General features: G+C 41.1%; 1 protein-coding gene across 3 annotated transcripts in view; it reads left to right on the top strand.

The window, feature by feature from the left end:
* Positions 1-24,181, top strand: part of LOC138481092 (protocadherin-11 X-linked-like) — a 623,638-nt gene that overhangs the window by 544,724 nt on the left and 54,733 nt on the right. The window lies entirely within an intron of this gene.

Below are 24,181 nucleotides of genomic sequence, written 5' to 3'. Positions count from 1 at the left end.
CGTAAGCAAGGCGCGAGTGTCTTTTAACACATTTATGCATGCCTCATGTGTATTACACTTTGTCACACGTGTTGTACCGCGACAGCGTTCAGGTTGGAACAGACATAATTCTGTCAAGATGTCATTGCACAGTCCACACAAATATGCCCCTCATTTAAAAGGTGCTATATATATTACATGGGAGAAGGGTTTGCAAGTTGATCCAATTACTCAATGGAACGACTTGGTGTGACTCTCAATTATTTTATATGTAATGGTGAACCCAGGACTATTGTCTTTTTAGACACCTCAGAGAGAAATGCTGCCACAAAGCAAATAGCGGGCGATGCACATTTGCACAAAACATGCAGATACATATCTGGATTAAAAGTGGTCGGGGAAGAACACGCAGCTTGCCCCCACGACCAGTGTTTGAATTGGAGGCGAGTCTGAGTCGGCGACCATGACACACATTTGCAGTGAGAAATTCACAGCACAATCTACACATGCGTTGCTTGCCTGTGTTCATGCCAAACTAGCTATTCGCCTTCTTGAATGCATTTTAGAATATCTCACGTGACTTTTATAAGACTAAATCAAGTTTCAGAGATATTAAATCACAAGTCATTGCATACCATTCACCTATATGACTAGGTTTGGTGTTCTATGTTGCTGTTATCTGATTTAGAATGTAAATCGTATTCATTCCATGTTAGTCACTGAATATTGTCATATAAAAGAACCATTGGAAACATCACTAAGTGGTGAATGGACTTCAAACTGCGAGGCTCAATAACACCTTTGTTATTGCAAGTCCGACCATCGTAACCTGTAACCCCTGTAACTATCTAATGAAAGCACGTGACCTCAGTCAATGGGGGTCATTCCCAGGTTGGAGGTAAGGAATTACCGGCACCGGTAAGGGTGCCGATGCCGGTAATCCCTTACCTCCGTATTCCGAGGTCCCTTTGTGGGTCCTTCCTTACCTCCTGCTTTTAGCAGGAGTTAAGTACGGGACCCGCAAAGGTACTTCGGAGGTCATTGCGGTACCGTAATTTACTTTACGGTGCCGTAATTACCTCATTCCCCATTCCCATTGAGCCCTATGGGGCAGAAATGGGAATGGGGAAGGGCAAAAGGTGAATGGGGAATTACCGGTCCCTCCAACCCTCGAATGGACCGGTAATTACTCCATTCACCATGCCGGATTTGGAACGGTTTCGGAGGCAACCATGGAGCTAATTACTCCATGGTTAGCTCCGAACCTGGAATGAGCCCCAATGTACGTTGCCCCGTCGAATACCAAATCTAAGGTTCACACTCAAAAAACACTCTTCGAGAAAAGATCCCGGAGGTTCACATGATCTTTCACTGCCCATGCTTCCCTACACACTTTGGCCGTTAGGCTTCCCTGCTTTGCAAGGGGGGACGCTCACATTCACACGGGCGAATGCCCACATCTGAATTAATTCAAGTTACAAAACCAGGCCCCATCTTAAATATCGAAGTTCAGCCTCTGCCGTGCCAATGGCATCATATGCCATGTGCTGAAGGTCAGCACATGTGTAAGTGTAGCCCCTCTGTATTAAGGCCGTGCACACAATTTGCAATGTCCATCTCAAATTATCCAACAGAATGAAGGCAATCAGACATAGTTGGAAAGGATGTTTTGGCAAAGATTTGTAATGTACAGGTTTTTTTTCTTTTTCTTGGGGGTGGAGACTTGTACTGCTTTGGTACGTGCTAGGTGCTTGCACATGTTTGGTGCAGATGTACATGTGTACAGGCCATTTGCGCTGCGTACCATTATGCACGCATTCTGAGGGTCTCGTTAGTGATGGAAAATGCACGCATCTAGCAGGAGCCACACAATACATACGTGGGTCGCTGATTAAATAGAGACAGATACACCTTAAAAAGGTGCATATTGGCCCAGCTCCTGCCATTGTGGCTCATGTAAAATTAGCTGTTGTACAGTAATACACAAGAAACCTTCATTATGAAATGATGCTGGCATGTCTATAAGCATTTTACTTTTACAAATTATATTGTGTGCCCTTTCTGCCTAAGGGCCACTTGAGATGTGGCTGCAACTATGATTTCTTATGAGAGAAAGACCTTGACAATGTTTGGCAAATAGTTATGGTTTTCTGAATGGATGTTCTTCTATCAGTTTAACTGACTTGACTTTGTTTTGCTCTGTGAGCTTCTTCGGTAAGAAAAAGCAATTCGAAGAAAAGAAGCTTTGATCATCATTGCCCTTCATACAGAGAAGTAAAAACATAAGACAAACAACTCAAACTTGGATTCCTTAATAATCTGATGCCGCCTGTGAGTTAAAACCCTTCCCCAATAGCAATGAAGGATCATAGGAGAAAACACATGCAAACATTAAACATTTGAACGCTCTCAATGTTTTAAAGAGTAAATTAATCACTGCATTAACTGTCAATTAGTATTCCCATGTCCTATCCAATGTTCTTCCTTAGTTCGCAAAAGAAACACTATCTTGGATGTGGTAGGCAGTTGCACTGGTACACTGTAGGCCTGGTGATTTTCTCGCAACTGTCTTATAAAAAATATGTTTACATGTTCCAGCAGGTGGACAGTGCTGCCACATTTTAAAAGTGACTAGCAATTGGGAAGCCAAAAGGATCACAGGTTTTGCCATGTATGTGGATGAAAATATATTTGCATGGGCAACATTTGTATTCTTGAACATGATGAGTGCATGTTTCTTTCCAGTTGACACAATAACATAGTCTGTGCTGAACCTATCCATTGACATCCATTGATAGGTCTCTTGGTGTCTGCCTTTACTAGGGTCCGCCATGAATTGGACAGGATTGCCTATGAGTTTTAGGAAGAAGTGCGTGGAGTTCTGTAAAAAGTTTCAAATGATGCACCTTCTATAGAAGGGCGGGCTTAATGTACATTGGTCCCTGCAATGAAAAAGGAACTAGGGATTGAAGGATTTGCACTTTTATAAGGGAGAAAAGAAATCTGTTAAAATGTAATTATTTGTACAATCTTTCATTGCACACTTGATTGATTGATTGATTGATTTATTTATAGAGCGCTTTACACCAAGGCGCTGTACAATAGAACGCAGAATACAAAAACTTGCATTGAGGGTTTCTTCCAGTCCTAGCCACAACCACGTAGCCGCCCACATACCCAAAAGTGTTCTTCAAAGCCAAGCTGTGGTTTGCAATCAGAAGGAAAATCAGCCGACAGCAATGAGGTGTTGAAAAGAGAAGTTAGACAATGAAGAAGACAAGAATACATCTTAGGAACAAGAACATAGGGCTTAAGGTCGGAAGGAGGTAGATTTGGGTGTGCACAGGATAGACAAATGTTGGTGTCCAGTCATAATGTCAAACCAATAATGTCGAATTACAAAAATGTCGAATCCAAAATGTCGAAAACAAAAATGTCGAATTTTTTATTTTTTTATTTATATATTTTTTTGTGCTCCGGGGGTAAAAAAAGGGGTAAAAAAAGGGGGTTTTTGGGGGGGAACCCCCCCATTTCGAAAAAAAGCAACCAAAAAAAATAAAAAAATTGACATTTTGGTTTTCCACTTTTTGTTTTCGACCTTTTGCCTTTCGACATTATTGGATTCGACTTTTGACTATAAACCACAAATGTTGTATTGGAGTCCTAAGGAAGAGAAAAGGCTATTGAAAAAGAAAAAAAAAGATGTTAGATGCAAATCCAAAGATACCCTTGGAGGCAGAAATGCATGCCTGTTGCCTAAAACTGCTTTCTTCAGAAATACAATGATATCAGTATCAACCGCCTAATTCATAATACACAGATTTCTGCTTTCGGCTGCTTTCAGCTGCTTTCTGAATATTTTGAAATATCCCCAGTTGCTCTGTTTGACAATGCACACATCAGAGGCCATTTGAAGCAAGACAATAAGTGAACGCCTCACATCTGTATCTGGGCCTTCCCATCAATGATACATACTTCTAAATATGCAACTGTGTCAGAGAGATGAATACTCTGCCTGTGTTTGGTTTGGCTACTTTCTGTTCTAGCAGATATGTGAGGGTTAACGCATTGCAACAAAGGTCGGTCTCCACCTAGTGGAACACCATACCTCATTCGATATTTGTTGTTCACTCTCACTCAGATGAATATAGGAATACTCCTTTGGATAATACAGGATATATGAAGGGCAATCACCATCAAGCTGGGAATCCATATAATTTTTGTGAGACTTTTTGTGACGTTGAACCACATTTTGTGGTATGGGCATCATGCGTGGAAGTACACAACATACAAGCGTCTACTAAACAATAGGACAAAATAAATCTGACTGCTTTTCTTTTTTCATTGATATTGAACACTCCTGTTGCAATGCTGTGTCTGCCAGTCAATCCGATTGCTTGGGCAGAGGGAATAACCACCAATACAGCTCCACATTTTCGAAGCAAGATCCTGACTTGGTTTTTCACCCAGAATCCTTTTTCTGGATACTGGTCACCCTTATCCACCTCTTTGGGTTAGTTTGCCCCCACATGGTCTCGAAAGTCACCCAGTGTTTGTTTTTTGTTTATTTTTGGAGGCAGCATGGGGTGGATTGGGAATGCAACAGCAGGCCAGGTCATATGCGGCTGAAGCACTATTTTTGCAACTGTTAAAATATTCCCCTCTACCCACACTTTGATGACTGTGTCAGGGGTGCGGCTACTGGAAATTAATACTTCTTCACCCCTTTGTATAAAAACGTTGTCAAAGGCAATGGGATAATATACTCTCTCAAACATATATCTGTGAATCAGACGGTGTACAAAGACACTGTGTGAAGGCTATGGAAAGAAAACAATAAGTGATAACAGTTTGTTTCAGATAGTGCTTACTACTGTGCATCGCAAAACCCATGTTCAACTATTAATGTATCGATCCCAAAGCAGTGAACACCTAAGTTAATATTGTTTATTCTTGAACTTGTGACCTGCAGAATGAACACAGATATTAGTTTTAAACAAGTAGCACACTGATCTATCTATCCTTGAACTATATATGAGCTCTGTAGATTTATTTTTTTTAAACAAAATTTCATACCGTTGACTTCTCAATGTAATAACAATCAACCAAATACCAGACACACATACCATGTCAATGTAATTATGTACAGCAAGACAATTATAACATCCCAATAATTCAAAATTACTAAATTATTGTTTCCTTCTAATAACATTTTCAAAAGTTCTGTCAAAGTAGGCATTCCTACACAATTTAAGGAATTGCGTGATATACTAAGGCCCTGCTATTTTTTCAAACAATGGCACTAAGCATATGAGGGCCAGATCATCAACATTTTGCTTCATTGCAAAATAATTGAGCAAATTAATTTATCACCAATATTGCAGCTGAAATAATATGGAATGGAATAAAAAGGTTTAGCCCAAATCTGCATTATATAAACATGTTGTCACTAAATAAAATATGACTGTTGTATTTGCTATGTTTCTCATAGTGTGAACATACATGTAGTGCAAGCATGTATTTTTATGTCATGCAGCAAACCCACTGCAAAACAGTCAGATTAATGTTTTGTCCTAGTAAAATCATTTTTAGATAATACACATTGGGACAAAACCTGTTTGCAGCATTCCAAATTAGCTTAGCATTTGCTAAATGTTTACAACTAGTGCAAATAATAGATAATTTGGCACCAGAGGTCTTAGGGCCTGATTCATGGCATTTCTGGCACAGTGCAAAGTGACTTTTCACTGGTGCAAAATGACGTTGCACTTCCTACAAACACCCTGATTCATGGAACAGTGCAAAGTGTCTTTTTGCCATGCAAAGTCACTTTGCACTGCAACAAAACACTTTGCACTGCTCCACCCTGATTCATGGAGCCGTGAAAACAGACACTTTGCACTGCATGTCTCAGGGTGTTTGTAGGCAGTGCAAAGTAATTTTGTACTGTGCAAAAAAGTCCATGAATCAGGCCCTTAAGTTTCAATTTGTGTATCATTCTGTATCTTACAATAGGGACAGTCTTTGATTTGTGTTACAGGCACCAGCTACCTATAATGCACGAAATTGGTAATGAAACGCTTTTTGGCTGGATGGGGAAACATGGCCACATATGCAGCAGGTCTCAACTCATTAGCAATATATTGGGCTTGATTTGCAAAGCGTTTTTCAATGGGATTTTCCATTGTGGTACGCTTTTTTACATCAGGTCCATTGTATATATTTTACAACACTTGATTTATTCCATTTTCTGAGCCTGATTTACAAAGCGTTTTTCAATAGGAAATGTCCATTGAAAAGCGCTTTTTTCAATCAAGCCTACAGTAATGTAAATTGCACTAGTTCCAGTCAACCAGCTCAGATTTCAGTACACTTTTTTGCTAAACTTGTTAAAAAAGGGTTGCAATATTTTGACGTGGCCAACATGCCTGCATGATGGGAGGACATCCCTCACTTTTCAAAGTAAACACAATGAACTGTAGCAAGAAGTGGTACGCGTGCTCTGCACAAATGTAAGCACCAATATGTTTGCTTGAGTGCTGTTACACTACTCAACATTAATCGACTCCACTGGGGGAGACCTAAACATGTTTTATGGGGGTTGCCTGATGGTTTAAGGAGCCACTTCTGCTCCTCATAAATCCATATTTAGCCCCAGACAAAATGGTGGCAATACAATGCATCTTCCACAGGCTCAGAAGGGGATTGCAGATCTAAATGATTAGTGTCCAGCCATCTATTTACAAGGATGTCTGCAGGAGGGGGGAGGGTGCCACAAGTGCCTTACCTATGCTAATAATTTTAGTGGCATTGATTGGTCTTTGTTGAGACAGCTCGTGGAATGTTTCGGGTTGGGGAGGCTAGTGATCGAATGCAGTGAGGAAGGCATGAACCAGCAGGGCTCTCAGTGGAGGATGTTATTTGATGCTGCAGGTCAGCAGGAAAAAAACCCCACTCAGGTTAATATCCAATCTCCCCATATGGTATTGAGCTTGCACATGGATTTCCAAATACCTCTGCATGCTTCTGAAAGGTGTTTCGTCTATATTATTTAACTTCTCTCTGTGTTCGGTGTGTTAACAAGTTTACAATTATCTGAACAATACACCAGGTTGTTGGCATGAATAGTTAGCTGTGGTCTCGTGCTACAGTGGCTATTCAATGCTTTCACTGCTTCTAAATTGCCCTTTCTGTGATCAATGCCATTAACTGATATATACTGCAGCTAAGCACTGCCCTCCTGCATTTGTATTTGTTTGAATGTGTATATATTTGTACAGCACTTGAAACAACTGGTACACAATGAGTGAAAACCAAATAAACAATTTAAGATTAAGAGCAAATAAAGTGTTACCTGAGTTGTGAATGGAAAGTCGAGTGTGAAGGGGCATATCTAAGGGTTAGAAGTAACTGGTTCCAATGTTTGAGAGAAAGGGGTGAAATGAAACGAGAGAGACTGGGCACAAGGAAGTTAAGGAACCCTTAAAATAAATGGTATTCTGTGTCTATGGAGTTAATGGCATGTAGAGAGAAACATGTGAAGACAGGTAGAGATGAGTGTAGCCCTAAATGCACTTAAGGACAATAAAGAGATAGTGAAACTGAAGACAATAATCAAAACCAACAGAGACACAGGATCCATTAATAGAGTCATGAGGGGGATAGATAAAAGAACACACATAGAGGAGTCATCGATTCATTGGGAAAGATGATTAGCAGGAAAACCATCCAGCAGAGCAGAACAGTAATCAAGATAGAAACATATCAAAGAAAAAATAGGAAGTCTATTTGCATTTAATGAAATAAATTGATTGCTCTCTCCCAGTATAGAGATGAAAACAACCGGAATGAACAGTATTAGCAACGAGCTGAGAAAAGGAAAGGGTAGAATAAAAAAGCACCATGATTGTCATCCAAGAATTGACAGCAAGCGGGCAAGGAGAAGGTGTATATTGTATAAAGTCACAAAATCAAGGGAACTAGAGAACAAACTGGGAATCATCAGGATAAAAATGCCATGACAGACTAAAAGGAAACAAAATCTCAAAGAAAGAGTATTGGGAGAGAAAAGGAGAAGAACCAGAATTGAACGTTGTGGAATGTAACTTTGAATGGAAGACCACCTGGTGGTAAAAAGACAAATTGGATGATGATTAGACAGAAGGCAAGAGGCAATGGGAGGCATATTAGGAATGAGAATAGCGATGTCATGTTTGAAATCAGAAGGAAATGCAGCAGACAGTAAAGAGCTATTGAAAAGAGAATTTGGAAAAAGGAGAAACGGATAAACCTAAGGAACAATAAGAGAGGGTATAGGGTCAGAAGGTGATGTAGTTGGATGAGAAAAGGATAGACGAATGCTGTATTGGAGTCCGAAAGTAGAGAAAAAGTTATCAAAGAAGGAGGAACAGGTTCAATGGATGAAGAAAAAAGGTCAGGAGCTGAAAAAGGAGAGGTTGAACAGTAATGAACAGGAGTGACTGTAGTTAACGGCAAAGCAAATTGTGAAGTCAGTAGAGGCGAAAAAGAAGTGTCAGTGTATGGGGTTACATCATACATATAAGTAGCTGGAAAATATGGTGGGGTGAGAATAAAGGGTAGATATGAGGTTGGAGCAGTATTGTTTTTTTAGATGTAAATTAAGAAGATTAAAGAAAGTCAAGAATGTTGAGAGAGACATTTTTCCAATACTGCTCAGAACAAGATAAAAGGCACCACAGAAAGGGAGTAGCCACGGCTAAAGGGGTTTACCCAAGTGAGAAGGGTCAAGAGGGATAAAATGCATCAAAGTTAGATGAAGTAACGAGTCAAGGTGTGGGATCTGCAGAAAGGTGCCAAATGACATCTAATGAATTAAGAGTAGAAGACAGAGAAGAAAGGAAAGTACAAGAATCAGAGGCTCATAGGTAATGACAATAAAATATAGAAATGGGAGAAGGAATTGAAGAGAGAGATGGCAAGGAACATGGGAAAGAGACAAAGAAATGTTCAGAGCAAAAGACGTGAAGAGCGTAAAAAGAGGAGCCAGGTGGAATAGAACAGAAGACCACATCTAAAGATGAAACAGATACATGAGAGGAAGGAGAATGAATGCAGTGAAATGTGTAGGAAATAAGTGGTGGAAGACAGGGAGAAGAAAAATGACTCATAGAAAGAGGTAGATTAAAGTTGCCAAGAAGAAAGATAGGAACATCCAAAGAGAGATGAATGGAAACAAAGAATCTAAGGCATCACAGAATAAAGCTAAAGCAAATATGATTTAGAAAAAAAACACATTATTTTAAAAAGAGCTACATAACAGAAGAATATAGGGGAGAGGATGGACCAATGCGAATGATTGAAACCACACTTTATCCAAAATAACTTTAGGTGGTGTGGGGAGGCAATGTGGTATATTATGAATTGCAATAATGCATATTTTATTTAAAACCTGTATGAACATGTTGGGGCTGCGTTATCCCGTCAAGCAGGATATATTAAATGCTAGGTTTCTGTATTGATTTTATGTAGATTTGATAAAGTTATCAAATGTACCCCCTGGAATAGTGTTTATCAAATGGAGAATGGTGGTAGCCGAAACTGTCTTTGTATTTTTCATTTTAAATGTGTGTTTTTATCTTTTGTTAATGGAGGAATCTGAATTTAATACACGATGATGATGATGATGATGATGCCGATGATGATGATGGCATAGGATGCCAGTTGTGCCCCCAGTCTATGGGTGATGAGTGGTATGTGAAAACAGAGTAATAACAATAGGAAACGCATAACGGTCATAGTATTCTGAGAGGAAATCCATGATTAAGTAAGGCTGAGAAATTGAAGGTTTAAGCGGAAAAAGCAAGATCAAGGGTTGAGTTGACTTTGTTGCAAACAGAACAAGCATTTATGAGTCTGGGTGAGATGGTGGGACTAGGGTGCTCCAGAACAGGAGGGTATGAAACCTTTGAAGGATCATAGCAACAAGTAGAGTTTATCGGATGGTGGGAAGAGAACAGGCAGAAGCAGAAATAGCCATTGTCATTAATCAAGAAAATAAAACTACCGAAAAAGAAACAGTAGAATCAAAGAAAATACAAATAGATAAAAGGAGAAGAAGCACAGGCACCAAGTAATATATCTAATCCAAAAGCAAATAATGCAAGGGGCAACTGGTAACCCAAAATGAAAATGAATACATAAATATTAGAGGAAGACCAAGGGAAGTAGAGAGACGAGTCCCAACTCAACAATGTATGAAAACAGAGTGACCAGAAACACTGAGAGAAAGATGTAGAGGAGGGTGATATGCTTAGAGCATATGCCCTTTGAGATGGGCCCCCAAGCTAGGGAGCCCTGCAGTGTCAGACTAAGAATAAAATACCTGTAATGTGATAATGCAAATGTATTCTGTTCAAAGTTCAACGTGTATTTATTTATTTATTTATTGAGCATGTTATGGTGCCTATACAGCAGAAAGTGTTTCCAGGTGCCACAAGACAAAAGGGGGGAGGGAGGTAGAGGAGAGAACAACAATAACGGTCCTACTAGGCCTTGTGGCATTTGGATTGTGCAAGTGTAGTAAAGAGAAGTGCGAGGGGGCAGGTCAGGCTAAGGATAGATAGAGGGTAAAGGAGGGAGAAGTGCTGTACGGAGGGGGCACCAGGGGCTGGGCAAGTCCTAACGGGTGCCCTGGGGGGCAGGTGCCAGGGGTATGGGTAAATTATGCAAAGGAGTAAGTGCATCAGCTTCGGAGGGCTAGTCAGGGAAGGGTGCCGGAGGACAAGTGCTGGTAACAAGGGGTGAGAGAGAAAGACTGGATGAAGGAGGGCCTGACACAGGTGAGTTTAGTTTAGTTTAGTTTATTATTTGTATAGCGCCGCCTGGCCCTAGGGCATCCAGGCGCTTGCGATGAATACAACAAGAATAATGAATACAACAAGAATAAGTCTCATAGGGGACACAGGAATACAGTCATAGTGGCAGGATGAGACTAGCAGGGGAGGGGCAGTGGGGAGGAGGAGAAAAGGATGGTCTTGAGAAGGTTCCGTAACTTAAGGAGTTCCGGCTCAAGTCAAATAGGTGCAGTGAGGTCATTCCAGAGGGAGGCTCCTGCTGAAGAGAGAGATCTACCGCACACTCCCTGCTTGGAGAAACGTCTGATCTGCAGAGAGTTGGAGCTAGAGGATCAAAGGACTGTAGCAGGGAGGTATTTAGGGGGAGAGAGTTGAATGTAGCGAGATCCCAGGCCCCAGTATGCATTGTGGATGATGCAGAGGGTCTTGAATTTGATCCTGCAACCACCAGGAGCCAGTGGAGAGATTTTAGACCTGGAAAGATGCAGTCCCTGGACTTGCAGACAAGGATAAGTCTCACGGTCCCTTACTGGATTAGTGGACGGAGTGAGGAAAGAAGCATATTAAGGCAGAGCATTTTGCCGTAACAGGGCCTTGAAGGAACCAGGGCTCTGGAGACATTAAGTTTCTGGGGGAAAGTGGGGAAAGGGAGAATGCCTCTGAGGAGGTGAAGCTGATAGTGGGCCTTCTTGGCAAAGTTCATAATATGAGCTGATAAGGAGAGAGAAGAGTTGAAGGCGACACTCACTTTTTTGCCTCACACAAGGGTGAGGGGAGGAGGACCAAGGAGGGCAGCCAGAGTGTAGGAGGGAAGGAGTGACTAGGAGTCCCAGCAAGAAGGATCTCAGTCTTACTGGAATTAAGTCAGAAATCATTAGCAGGAACATGTCTGGATAGCCGTCAGACAGTCATGAATGAAAGAGAAATGAGAGGAAGAAGAGGAGGGAAGCTTAAAGGAGAGATGTGTGTCTTCAGCATAACACTTCCAGTGAGGAGGGAAGGTGGAGCTCAAGTGGGCAAGAGAGGCAAGGTAAATGTTGAAAAGCCACAGTCAGAGGAGCCCGGAGGGATGCCGCAAGTCACAAGAGAGCTAGAGGAGAGAAAGGGGCCCAATTGAACTTGGGAGAGCCGATTTGAGAGGAAATAGGTCACCCAATCCAGTGCTCGGTCTGCGTTGACCAGGGTATCAAAGAGGTAATTTATGAGGATGGAGTGATTGACACAAGTCAAAGGCGGAGACAGATCAAGAAGGATAAGGGCAGAAGTTCATACTATTTGTGAAATAGGTATACACAAGCACAACACAATAATCTTGCAGCATAGTTTCAAGTTCTGTGTTGTGAACATGTGGTAACATTGGAAAATGCATGCTCAATAAAAGGTATCTATTTATTTAAAACACTTTTTAATAGCTCTAGTTCTCTCTAAGTTGGACGACTGTAACATCCTCTTCCTAAATTTACCTGCCTCCACTCTCCTCCCTTTACAACTAATCCAGAGCAGGAATGCAAGACTTGTCCTTGGCCTCAATCCCTGGAATCGTATCTCTCCAGCTCTGAAAACCCAACATTGGCTCCCAGTGGATGCAAGGATCACATTAAAAACCCTCTGCATTGTCCACAAGACTTTCTGGGGCCTGGGTCTAAAATACCTTCAACTATCCCTCCATAAATTCCTCTGCTCTCGAGCCCTTCGCGCCTCTACTTCTAACTCCCTCAGGGTCCGTTGATTTTTAAAGAAACAAGCTGGGGGTAGATTGCTGTTTTCAGCTGGGGTCTCCCTTTGGAACAGCCTCCCTGCCACCTTGAAACTTGAGGAGAACCATCTACGATTCCGGAAGCACCTCAAGACCTTCCTCTTTGCTTCTGCCTTTGGCCCTCTTCTCCCCTGCTGATCTGTTTTCTCTCTCAGCACTGTGCATCTGGCCACCCCCTGTCCTTTGGGCCCAGGTACCTGCTTCAACCTGCCACCCTCCTGAACTGTCTCTGGGCCATCCCTTGCACTGGGGTCTGTATCTGTACCCTTACAGTCCCACACCCACTTCTCTTCTGCACCTATCAGATATACCCTATCTGCTTAACCTAGCACTTGCCACTTGCTGGCTGCACTACCACTTTTATTTATTTATTGATCTTACTTATTTATTTATTATGTTCTCTCTGTTCCAAACTTTCCACCTCTCCCCCTTCCATGCACGTTCCCCCTTTTTTCCCTTTCCCATGCACTTGCACTTTTTCAATGTCACTGGGCCTAGTAAGATCGTGGTTTTTGTGCTCCCTTGTTCCCCTCCCTTTGCCTGGTCGTGCTCTGAAACACTTGTGTACGAGCGCGATATAAATAAAATATCATTTCATTTATCATTTCATTTTAATAGTTTGTGACAAATTCATGGTTCTCATATAAAACACATATAACGTGGGTTTCATAACTTACAGCATACCTCTTCGTTATTACAAGAAAATGTCATGCACAAGACATTCTCAGATCATCTATTGTATTGCAAAACACACAAGTTGGTGATATCTTTACCATGATTCTTATGTCCAGATGTATAATGACGTCATTAGGCTGGCGATAGATTACATAATCTGTGAAAGTTGGTGGAATTGCAGATTTTTGCATTCCACCGTTCTTTGCTACATTTCTCTTGTGGCTCTAAATAGCAGAGGGGAATATTAGACAATGATGTGATTAATTAAGCAAGGTGACATGTTTCCTTGTTCCATGCTTTCCATTGTGTTCTCACATTTTTAAGACATTAAAAACAAGAAAATTAAACAATTACTTGACACCATTCATGTCACCTGCTGCAATTTATCTCAAACCTTCCTCATTCACATTTTTTGTGACACAGATGAATAATAAAAACGACATAAAGCTAAACAAATGAAAGCAACATGGCGGAGGAGGCTTGCGTGAAAGGCTGAAAATGAGTACATGCAATGGTCGACTGGGAACCAAAATAGCCCCTGGAATTGTTTTTTCAAAATGGTGCCATATTAGACAGTATGAGCAAGCTGATGTGCTTTTGATAAGAACATTTGGAAACAAATATGGTCATACACAAAAGAGGACCATGATGCAGAGGCCCATCAGGAAATCTCCAGTTTGATGCTGGACAGTCTTCCCGAGGACTCGAATGATGATTAGCCTTTCACCTCACCGTCTCATGTTCCCTTGCACAATCATGTTCATTCAGTCTCTCTGCTACTGCTCTGTTGAGTTGCTTCTGATTGGTATCTTTGAGATGTGTTGCTCTGCATCCCAGTGCCACTATAACTGTCACAAAAGCATGTTATGAGACGAATGGGTTTGAACCCGCTGATGCCAGGATTTGGCCAAAACACATGGGGCTGAGATTTGGAACCCCACACATTGGAAAGTAAATATACAGTTGCTGAGTAGCTTTTGAACTGGGTTATGGTAGTAGTGAGTGGTAGGATGAGGGTATAAATCCCCAGTACTTTGAATACAATTTGATGCCCCCCAAACACTGTCATGTTTTGAATGGTATGACTGGTCTATTAATTTGGCTTGCAGCACTGTATAAACCATTGGCATAGCGAAAAGGGAGTAATTAGACAAGGGGTGAATATAATGCCAAGCAGCCCTCGAAATCCCGACTGGAAGTTTGGTGGCCCTCTTAACGGTCCCTCCAGCATTTGATTCACCATATCCCAATGGTACTGTGATATGATATAAGTCATTTATAAAGTGCCCGTACAGAAGTGTTTGTAGGCGTAACAAAACAAGGAAGGATAGATAGACAGAGAGAGGACAAAACAAACAATCTTACTAGGATTTGTGTCATTCAGATTGCGCAAGTGCGAGGGGGAGGGAAGGGACAAAGTGCCACGTGGGGGGAGTGCTAGACACAGTAAGTGCTGCCAGGGTGGTGGCATAAATAAGTGCAGAGAGACAAGAGACTCTAGGGTTGCATATACAGTCCCTAAGTGGGTAGAAGGCCCGGTAGCCTGGTGCCTGGAGCCTGGTGCCCATGAGGTTCAGTGGGTGGTCATGTAGCCAGTTAGACAGCAGACAGGAGCATCAGCAGGGGAGAGAGAGAGAGAATGCATGAGCGAAAAGGAAGTTCTTGAGTTGCTTCTGGGACCTTAGGTGGTCCTGCTCAAGTTTGGAAGAGGCAGGGAGGCTGTTCCAGAGGGAGGCCCAAGCTGAAGACAGAGATCTAGCTCCCACTCTCTGCCTGGAGAAGCGTTTGACTATCAGAGAGTTGGAGGTGGATGAGTGGAAGGCTCAAGAAAGAAGATGCTTAGGAAGATTGATGTGGATGTGGTGTGGTCCCTGGCCCCAGAAAGCCTTGTGGACGAAGCAAAGGGTCGTGAACTTGATCCTTGCAGCCACTGGGAGCCAGTGGAGAGATTTCAGGGTTGGAGAGATACAATTCCTGGTCTTGCAGCCCTGTCCTGGATAGTTGTAAAGAGCAAAGAGTAGAGGCAGGCAGATTTATAAAGAGGCTGTTGCAATAGTCCAGCCTAGAGAGAAACAGGGCTCTGGAGACAGTGAGATTCTGGGGGAAAGTGGGAAAAGGAAGCATACAATTTGAGGAGGTGCATCTGGTCATGTGACTTCTTAGAGATGTCAGAGATGTGAGGAGAGACAGATATGGTGCTACATATACCTGCTTTCCTCTGCTCAATTCTATAGTGTAAGAAAAAAGGATATCATTCGACACAGAGTGACCAAGAGGCAAAGAAGAGTTGGAACCCCATGTGACAGCATTACTATTTAGGTAGTGGCCATTGTACCAAAAAGCCTCCAGTTTAGAGGACAACCTCTTTATTGCCCCAAGTGTATTAAGGAGAAAAGTTGGCTACATTTTTTTTCAACTACCTTAGCCTGCTTTCAAACCGGCACGGAAATGGAACAGTATGCTGACACATAGAAAACAACTAAAAACTAGGGTTCTTAAAAGACACAAAGTCCATAGAAAAGCAACATTCCCTATGCCCATGCTCGCATATCTGTAGATGAATCATCTGCAGTCACACTTGGCCCTAGCCTTCAGCAGGCTCTCCTCTCTAAAATTAACCATTTCTTCTAAAGTAGGAAATTAGCTTATAGACCTAACTCACTGTTTTAGATGTGGACATGTAACACACACCTATGGCAACACTTTGCAATTAAACCTAGTTTGTCTGCACCTTGGATTTTACAGGCCCCATGGCAGTGGGAGCACACAATTCTTATGAGGACATGGGTGTGAATACCACCTTTGCTACAGCAAATAACTCCTTGTATACTGCACGTGATTGTTCATTCTCTTCTTTCCCCATCTTGTGATAGTTGTTCATTAATTGAAAATGCTGTTCCATTTTTTGCCATACTAGAAAGAGTGAAGTGCTGTTGGTTCGAAAAAGGTGCATATGTGCATTACCAGGTGCATTGTCCTCTGGCACGATCCTTAGTTAGAAACGTTAGTGTGCATAGGATGCTCCATTTGATCAAGTATATCAGTTATCCCATGGCCAAATTTCTTGACAATAATGCCATCAAAGGACTGGAACAGTGTTCCATCCTTCACCTCTACATTAATTCACCATAGCAGAGGTAGGGGGCGTGCCATCACAGATTGTTCTGGAAAAGGATGAGGCATACCTGTTTCACCAAAAGCTAAGACACCATCACTTCTTAAAGCAACCCTTATTCTGGGCCCCTTTCAGAAGGATGGTTCAATTGAGGGACACAGAGAACAGTGTCGCCTGTTCAATCCATAGTATATCAGACTGCCTCACACCAGGGGCTTCCTGGTTATCAAGTAGGCACTTTGTGAATACACCCCATAACTTTGTTCTAGGAGATTTGCCCCCTTTTGAATATGGTTTTCATGAGACATTGGAGGATGGTATCAATACATTGATTTGTTGCTATAAGGTGGTGGGCATTGTAAGGGTGGTGGTGACTTCCTACATTCAGGCAAAACTGAACACAAAATTGGTTGCAGCTAGCATTTGCCACTTGGATTGGTTGTTTGCTCGATTGGTCATTCACGCAGAGTCCTCATTTGCATTTTAAGTTTGAAAAAATCAAAGTCTCGCGAAACATTTAAAGTTAGCCTACATTGGTGGGTGTTTATCTAGAATCGGTCATGTTCCAATATGATTAATGCCTTCAAATAATTGACTATGCCCTGATTTCCTGGCTTGAGTTCCAAACTCCAATCACATGGGGGTCCCACGGATCCTACCCCCAATTAAGAATGGGGGCAATCTGCCAGGACACCTCATGGTGTAAGCTCTATTATGACAGTAATATGACAGTGATGGATAACTATTCATGTCTTGTAGACTGGCTGGAGTTTTTGTATCAGGCAAATGTGTGTATGTAAAAGATTGTGCCGTCTCACAGACAGATGGAGAGCTTCAGTGACAGGACATCACTGAAGATCCTGCATGCCACGGTGGAAAGCTGCTTACTTTCTGAGGCTAATGAAACCATTCTGAAAAAAACAACCTAGAATGCCCTTATTTATGACAAGAAAAAGGCATGAAGCACTGTGCAACTGGCATGAAAGTATAGGAAATGTGGTACATCTGTTCATACATTTGTAGCAAAGGTTTGTCAACTTGACACAATATTTATTTTCCTACTCAAAATAATTGAATTTACATGATAGTAAACATTCACACTGTTGTATTTAAACATTTATCACTGAAGGGTGACTTCCAAAAGTCTTAGAGATTTCCCCCAACAGTTGAGGAGTTGAATGCTGGACTTTGTCACTGTTCAGATTTGAAATATACGAACCAAAAAATAGAGGGCAGGTCTGGAATATGCACCAAATTAATGATTCTCAAGAAAGATTTTTGGGAATAGAGGTTAGTTTAAATACATATGATATCAATGGTTTTAGAATTTAGAAGAAAACATGTTATAAATGAAACAAAGACATAAAATACTCGTACATTTCTGATGAAATTGGGGACCCCATCTTGCTCATGAAGCATGGCTTCTTTAAACACATTGCGACGGCTTGTGTACAGACAATCTCAAAAGAATATTTCATTCTATGTAAGTGAGTCTTTTGATAGATATACTTACGAGTGCTACAAATTCCAGGAACGTTTTTTGAATGAACGCATTTATCTTTTTTAATATTTTGTGATAGGAGAGTACAGCACCCGTGCAAGTGTACCTCAAACATTATTTCTGCCCTGAGGAAGGACTCGGCTGAAACTCGAGTTGGCATTTTTGTTCTGTTGAAATATTAATTAAAGCAGTGGGCAACATCTGTATTGGTTTTTTCAGACACCTTTCAGGTGTCCAAATGTGTATTTTCTGCTAGAGGTTGCAGATTGGTTTCTTATTTTGTATTGTTCTTGTTTGTTTTTTCTAATGGGTGTACAGTCTTCTGGTGACACTTTGGTGGTGGATATCTTTCTTTTTGGATCTATTAACGTTGGTCCTGCTGTGTTGGGTACAATTTTGAGTGTGGTGCTAATTCCTTTTTAAATGTACGGCTATTTTATGTCTTTGCTTACTTTTTAAAACCATTGGTGTCATATGTGATTGAACTCCTAAAAATCTGTCTCTAGAATAATTAAATTGGTTCATAGTACAGGCCTGCCCTCTATTTTTTGGGTTGATGCCACTTGTGGCAGGTCGATGCTAGAATAAATTGTGGTTTAGCCTCTTTTTCAAATTCCAAATACATCTTGCAAATGAGGACAAGTATACACCAGCTCTTAATACGGGATTCTACAAGTGCTTTGAGCAGTAGCTCTTTAACAAGAAACCCAGAATTAAGATAAACAGCACACAAATGCACGTACCTAGAGCATGCATATGGGCAACATTCATCAATGCTGAGAATTCCATAAAGAGAAACATTGCATAGCTAACTACCATCAGAAGTCTTCAGAAGTCTTAATTCATGTGTCTTAGGTAGGTATGCATGGTTGTAATTGATCTTGATGGTCCTGTGTGTTAGTGCACATAACCATGCCATAGACTTTATAATAAGTTAACATCAGTTTTATTTCACACACCATAAAAAGTAATGCATTTTCAACAATCAATTTGATTCAGCAAGTAAAATCAATCTATATTGCATTATTACCTAATTTCGGTGTCTGTCTATCCCATCAACAATTCTATCAAGTAATCACATGAAGTACTTGTATTGTGCAGAACTCTATTATTGCATGTTGCAATATATCTGCCTAATTCCATCAAACCTTTCAATTCAGCAAGAAAAGCCGATCTGCATAGGATAATTATCTGTTGTTATGCTCTGTTTGCCTTTCCTGTATGCCAACACGTGTTTTGAACACTCATCATTTTCAAGGCATACAGTACAGTTGTCAAACTTCACAGCATTCTCCAAGAAAATGCCATCATTCTATGTGTTTCTTTTTTTAAACAGACATAATGTAATACATAAATATTAATTTACCAAGTGTCAGGGGAAGAATGCCAGTACCTGCGTATACGTGTGCAGCAGTACCAACAGCAAATAAACCTTAGGATGAATAGACAGTGACTTTGGAGTTGTGTCGCAAGGTGAGCCTGGAATTGCAATAAGTGGATCATTTAATTTATATTCTCATGAGTCAGTGTAATACAGTATTTGGAAAAAAAACAAAACTGTTTCTAATGGTGTAGAATTGAAGCCATCCACAACAAAGAGATGTTATTTCTCCACTTGATGAAGGTTTTAGTAGATCATTTCAGACGGTTAATGCTTACATCGTTTCCAGTTCATTATTTCCAAGAATACAAAGATAAAGAATTATGCTAAGTATGCGGCATGCATATATTCTCACAAAGACAGTCCCACAATTGGTGGGCCACTGCTTCGGCAGGTGTCATGAGAAGGTGGCACTGATGCACCATTATTGGAAGATATCCTGGATGTTTACATACATTATGTAATTTTGCTGCTGTGAATCATAGATGATGCTGCAAGCAATTACCATTTGTTTTTATTACGGGTTTGATGGTATGGGGAAAAAGTGAGGCAATTCTGTTTACCTCTATTTTTCCTGCACCGCCAAACTACAGTTTGACGCTGGAGGTAACTCCTCCACTTTACCTCTAGAAATCTGTGTTATTACCATCCAGTAATTCCACCATGGAAATACCACCAAAAATCGCCAATGGAGTACCTGTGGAAACCATACAATGGGTATTTACACTGCCAAAGTGCCACTTGTAATGTGGTAGAATTACTGCAAGAGATAATACCTCCAGTGGTAATACCACCAGACCAAGTGGCAGTAACGTTAATACCATTTGTTGGTATCTCAGGGGTATTATCGCTACCAGAGTGAGAAGACTATAGTGAAGCCCCATGATGGGAAGAACATAGAGAAGCAACAAGGTGGGGAGAGCACAGAGTATAAACACTGTATTGAATTAAGGTGCTTTTAAGAATAGCCACTGTATTGATTTTAGGTATATTTTAAGAATAGCCACTGTCTTGAATCTAAGTGCATTTTGAGTATAGCCAGTGTGTAATATTTAGTTGCTTTCCGAGAATAGACACTGTATTGATTTTTGGTGCATTTTTTTTTTAACATAGCCAAGCTGCTTTTTGAGTAAAGCCAGTGTATTGACTTTAGATGCATGCATTGGAACATAGCAATTGTATTGCATCTAGGATCATATGTAAATATAGCCACTGTACTGAATGTAGTTTTTTTAATTTTTTTTATAGCCACTGTGTCCAAAATCATCTGTATTCTTTCAGTATAGCCACTGGGTTGAACTGCTGCCCTTTGAATCTTGCCACTAATTGCCACTGATTTAAACTGTTCTAACCACCCTGCTCCTTGCTACTCTCACACATACCTCACAAGTACCACACATGCCCAAAAGGGACAGCCACATTACACAAAAAACACACATCTGCCACAACAAACAACCTCAAACAACAAATTACCCCTCGGGGTACAACAAGCCCAGTGCACAAATCAAAGCACACTGAGAAAGCCAACACACCTAGATGCCCATTTCTCTTGGTTCTGCAAGCATCAACAGAAGAAGACAACCACACCGACTTTCTCACAGAGCTACAGTGAGTGCATGGATACCAAGCAAATGTATAAATCAACAAAGCATAACATAAAACAACATGCATTCCCTCCCCAAATTCCACTTTTGATTATAAATGTGGGTCCATGTTAGTCACTAAGTGAACAATCATTTGAGGAGGTTGACCTTTTTAAAGGGTCTACCACTCCAGAAAGTTGACCACTTAATGATGTGCACTTCCCCTAACAATCTTTTGGGATCAAGCAAACAACCTGGTACCAACACATAGAGAAGGACAATGCCAAGTTTGAAAGTGCATGTTTTTGTACAGGCCATTATGATCCTGGTTGCACAGCTGCTCATACTCCACACTGATCAGTGTATTTAATATACAGTGGACGCAGCCAAAAGCTGTATCCTCTGGTAAAGGCCAAAATCTATGGTGGGTAGCCTGTTAGTGTTTTTAAATATACAGTGCACATGGGTGAAAACTGTGTCCGGTGTCCATGACTGAAGGTAATGATTAGTACCAATTAATTTGTTAAAAAATATTTGCCCATGCACACTTACCATGGCTGAAGTCCATCCTTAATGCCAGATACTGTTGTAATGTAATTAGTGATGTGATCTGTGATGTCATCATTGTGGTCATGGGCTGAGCAGCAGGGGGCATGAAGGTAAAGTGACTTTAGATGAATTTCAGGTATTTTTTTGCATTAAGTTCTCACCTCAATGTCCCTGCAACAAAAATATTTTCCTTGAAAATATTTGTATTGTAGGGCCTGAGGTAGCGGCCCTGTTGTTATGGTTAAGTTGCTCAACCCATAGGAAGAGCAATTTTTGGTTTGCTTATAACTTCAGCCTCCCAGATGAATCCTTGCAAAATAAACATATGCCCTCTCTGATTGTTCAGGGGTGGGGAGGACAAAGTCATAGGGGGGTCCCAAAATGTGTGGTTTTCCTCATAGATGCAAAGGAAGACGTGCTAACAGCCCAAATCGCTTAACATATTTTCACCAAATGTTTTTTTTTTTTAAATGTCCAAAAAATAGGTAAAAATAAAATTGTTGTATCTGGGCCTGGTCTGGAGACTCACCTCCCTATTCGGTTTGCGGACACCCCCCTGGACCAATCAGGGTCTGGTGTGATGTCTGTGGACATTGAATGTGCTAGCTGATTGGATGTTGAAAAGCGTGAGGTGCATTATATTTTTTTTAAAGGCAGCCATGTTGGTTCCGCGGACATCGGGCAGTGTTCGGGGATAGCGTGGCTGGGAAAGAGTCTGGATAACACATTTTGGGTTTTTTGCTTGCCTAAAGAGGACCTGAAAAGGGTAGGGGCATGGAATAAAGATGATATGGGGCTGTTTTTATAGGTGGAAATCAGCGCCCAAGAGCCAGGTAGTCCGCAGAAAGTGCGGTAGTACGCGGACAATGCAGTGAGCGGACAGTTTGGAAAAATCATTTGGGGGTTTTTGATTGTTCAACAACAGTCTGGAAAGGGTAGGGTAGTGGAATAAAGATGATATGGATCGTTTTTTTATAGGTGAAAAAAGGGCTAGCAGATGCCGCCTTGTCCATGGTCAATTTCAGTGTCTGCTGACACCAATTCAATGGCAGGGGGTTCAGAGCGAGTTTTGTTATTTGAAGGTGTATTATATGTACTTGTTATATGGTTTAATAATATTGGGGGTCATTACAAGTGAGGTGGTAAGGGGTTAACAGCACCGGTAAAGGTGCCGGAGCCGCCAACCCCTTACCGCCTCATTATGAGTCTGCTCGCGGGAACCCGCTAAGGATGCCTGGTTTTACCAGGCACCCTTAGAGGGTCCCACGAGCAAACCAGGGTGCTAACAACAGGCCCGTTATTAACGGGCCCCTTGTTAGCACTCACCCCATTCCCATTGAGCCCTATGGGGGTTCGAATGGGGATGGGGAAGGGTTGCTCGAATGAGGAATTAGCGGGCCCTCCAAGGTTGGAAGTGCCTGGTAATTCCTCATTTGAGGAAACCATACCTGGTTCCTGGCACCCGGTAAGGAGGTAGCCATGCCGCTAATAGCGGCATGGCTACCTCCTAAGGTGTAATGAGCCATTGTCGTGGTTGCGGTCTGGCCCCTCTTCACAACCATTATAGAAATATGTGTAAAGTAATTATAGGTATTGGTATTGTAGGGGCAGTAGAAAGTATGTGGTATTTATGCTTGTAGTACAATTGAGGCTTGTGCTCATGGAAAATGTATTTATTTACACTAGGCATGGTTACTACAGTAATAAATATGGAATCTCTGGTTCAATTTCTGTGAACAAAAACAGTATAATTTGTTAAGCATGATAGTTGGAAAGCTTTAATTGCATACAACTTTATATATACTTTTACTTTTTTTACCCTCATAAACAGTGCATTAAATGTACTATCTTTGGTACAACATTAGTGCAGGCTACACTGTTATTGTATTTATGTGAATAATCATTGGATCATTTGGAAAGAAATCTATAGAGGATAAAAAATACAATTATGTCAATGTAAGTGTGATAGTATATGTGTTTGAAGTGTGTTGTTATTAAGGGAATGTTTAAAGTAGTTAGATATCTGTTGGTTTGTTCTAATTACATTAGACTTTGGAAGAAGTTTTGTAGTAACAAGAATTGTGATGACATATTTCAATCGTATTGCAATGATGGGTAGTTTTTAAGTAGTTAGATACCTGTTGGTGTATTCTAACTATCTTGATTTTAAAAGTGCTATTGTAGTATTATGGATGTAGTTAGATAACTGTTTGTGTTTTCTAACTGTTTATTGTGCTACAGTTGAAGTAATATCAAGTAGGCATTTGTTAGATTTTTTGGTAACCTATGTCTTTGAGTAACAGAGGAGTTGTTGCATTCAAACCAACTGCTTCTTTTTTGACATATGCAGTTGTCAGGACGAGGTGGGGGGGTCTGTACTTCCGCTCTCTATATGGCAGAGGAAAGGCACAGAGGACCCCAGCCGAGATTCTCTGATATGGTAACGCTGGTCGAGCAATCAAGGCCTAGCTTCTCAGGAGGTGATGCGGGCTGGTTCTTAAGTACAGTGTATCCCCAAGCCCCCACAAAGGAATGTCCACACACTGTATTACTGAAAACACAGTCTTTATATAATTAATATTCAAAGGTTATGTACACTTATCACAATAACGCACTTTGTGCTCCAGAAAATAAACAATGGTAAATATCTACAATTCTAAAGTGGTACCACTAATATTCGATTAGAGTGCATTCAACAAGGCTGTGAAAATGCCACACGGATCAATAGCAATGAAACCAGCAATAGAGAGAAGAGAGAAAGCAGACGGATGAAACAATAGGCAGACGACTGGTCCTCGCTACTGGAC

Source organism: Ambystoma mexicanum, chromosome 5p, assembly GCF_040938575.1.
Source record: "Ambystoma mexicanum isolate Mex_15411 chromosome 5p, UKY_AmexF1_1, whole genome shotgun sequence".
In the NCBI taxonomy this organism is placed as follows: domain Eukaryota; kingdom Metazoa; phylum Chordata; class Amphibia; order Caudata; family Ambystomatidae; genus Ambystoma; species Ambystoma mexicanum.
The sequence above is the reverse complement of the archived record's forward strand: the minus strand, read 5'-3'. Positions and strand labels throughout refer to the sequence as shown.